The sequence below is a fragment of the Chanos chanos genome, chromosome 5, assembly GCF_902362185.1.
Source record: "Chanos chanos chromosome 5, fChaCha1.1, whole genome shotgun sequence".
In the NCBI taxonomy this organism is placed as follows: Eukaryota; Metazoa; Chordata; class Actinopteri; order Gonorynchiformes; family Chanidae; genus Chanos; species Chanos chanos.
Window position 1 is genome coordinate 17,584,614 of NC_044499.1, and position 2,892 is coordinate 17,587,505.

Genomic DNA, 2,892 nt, shown 5'->3' on the forward strand with positions numbered 1-2,892 from the left:
GGCTCTGCAGTCGAACCCCTGGAAGGGGTCAGCACTGGTTGACTGGCCTAACAACATATATAAGCAGTCCAGTAATGAGCATAACTATGTACAGCAACAAAACAATAAAAAGTCAACTATGTGATCTGGTCTGGCTTTACAAGAGTGTGAATAACACATCCCATTCTAAAGTCATCTAAGAAAACAGCAACAACAACAACAACAACAACAACAACAACAACAAAAAGGGATTCACAATTAAGAGCGTCAAGAGGGTGGATGGGCATCAAACTGCTGATTTTAGAAGTACATGAGTGTCATAACCACAATAAGCCATTCATGACTACAACTTCATCTTAACAACAACCAGGCAAAACCAAGCCAGGAATTTGAATGGAAAAGGACCACTATTAGACTACTACTGCATTTTTCTGGTCTGTAATGTGGAAACTGAAGTAAGTGGAAAAAAAAATTCTTCTAAAACACACATGAAAAATTATTTTTTCTGATTTTCTTTTCAGTAGTGGCTACAAATATTCATGTTGTTTTGCTACACAAATCCAAGAAGGAAAGAGGGATTTCTTTAAAAGAGTTTCTTTTTAACTTTGTTCTTTTTAACTGATCTACAAAGCACCTGTTTTAAAAGGCAAAGTCAACCAGAGCAGAGGAGAGCTATCATTACCTGTCTGCCAAAATAGACATTTTCCTGCAGTAATCTTTCCACTGAGTTGGTAATTAGCACTGCTGTAAAAACAGCTCTTTGGAATTCACAGGTGTCAGTCGTACTGAGAGAGTTAGGGTACATCCAGTGTAAAGACAGTTTTTACATAAATTCACAACACATTCAGTATTCTGACCTCAAAAACACATTCCTTAAAAAAATAGAGTATATCGCCTTTCAGTAATGTTCAGTGCCTTTGTGCCTGACATTTCTGCCATTTACAAGCCTATTTTTCAGTGTAACTACTATAAGCAGTTCTGATGAAATTCGGTTGTAAAATCATTTCCTTTTACCCTCCCAACAAGGTTGCACAACCCGACGGCCAAAGAGACAAAATGAACCCTAGTGTAACCCGCAGGTAGTAAACCTTCACAGAAAGAGCCATGTATATGCTCCTTACTTACCTCAGTATAAATAAGTCCACCAGTATTAACATTTACAAAAGGAAAACATATTTAGTCGAGGACATTCGGTAAAGTGCAACAGCCAAACAGGCTGCGTCTGTCTTACCCAGGTGATACTGCTAATCTGCTAATCTTAATCCCGGTTTCAACATGTCCGCGGGGAAAAGACAAGAGGAATCCATTTTGAAACAAATCCTCACTCACTACAGTGATTATTTGAACATTTAACACATTTTTGTTTTATTCTGAGCAATGTTATCTATAATGTTATATAGATTAAGTGAATGCTGCATTTTTAAGAATTTTTCCTTTGTTTTTCCCCGGGTGGATGATGAGTCAGTGCTGAGTAGCTCAGGGTTGGAGCACAGGTGACATATCTAATTAGAGATGAAGGGAGGCAGAGAGAGAGAGAGAGAGAGAGAGAGAGAGAGAGAGAGAGAAAGCTTTGCCAGGATACAACTGTGTGGCTTGGGCTTTATTACAGTCATAAAGACACGTCTTGGTTAATGTGAAGCTCTCTTTTCTGGAAAAAAAACAGATTTTGTAAAACAATACCAAAAGTACTCTGATTACACACACAGGCACGTGAATTTACTTAAATATATTGTGAAATCACTCTCCTCAGTGACTCATCTAACTCATCTAACCATAAAGAGGATAGTCACAGATATTATTTTTATGAAGTGTGGGTCCCAATTTGGAACACGATAAGCCTACTCTATGCACACTATTCAATTATTCAATTATGTACCACTCAACTGTATACCTTTCAGTTATTTTATCACTAATTGCTATCACTTCACATGTTAACCAGACCAAGATATGATGTGTGTAAAATCAAAGGCTACATGCATTGACAACACATAAGCAATAACGAACAAACAAATGCTCAGTTGAGTTTAAACTGTCTCTTTAATTTACAAACATTAAGGTCCTTAGGATTTGTTTGTATAGTCAGATCTGTTTATAGCAAATGGCTATGTTTATAAAATGTAAATGTTTAGGTAGTAAAATAAGTAAAAATTTCCACAGTCTCACATATACTCAGGGAACATGGTATATGGGCAGAAACTGTTTTTTTTTTTTGGTAATTTTTTTTTTTCTTTTTTTGAAAGAACAAAGGTCTGTATTGAAATTAACATTATCAGTTCTGTTCAAAAATTAAATATATGCATCGAGTTTAGTAAGTGCATCACAATGATTATACTTACACGTAATTACACAGAGAAATCCCATTCATACTGACTGTACACATACACACATATACTTTCTATAACCTGTTCCATTTGCAATGTAAAATAATAAAACTGGACAATGAACATTGATATTATTGGAACAGTTACAGGCTGGTTTCAAATAGGTTCTCCACTTAACAAAACTTAAAAAAAAACTGAATGTGTGTGTGTGTGTGTGTGTGTTTTAAATGAAAGTCATTGGCTTTTTATCCTGTCCAAGGTGGAGGGAGGGTCTATACAATAGCAGTGAAACAGAGACCATGAACATACAACGTTTGGTTTGAAAGGTAGAAGTGATAGACAGACAAACACATTGAAACAGCTGGAAACACACTTAATGAATAAGTGAATGTCTCAAAATGATCTTGGACCTCTGATCTCTGGCTCACACAGTAATTCAAAAATTGTAACAGGTTACAAAATGTTCACATCAGAAACCCTCACAGTTTTTTTTTCACAGACAAGTTCGCGTTTTTTAATGTCCAAACATCTGAAGAAAAACAAATATTATTGTTTTTCCAGTAAGGTGTCAAATCCATGGAGCAAACTGTAT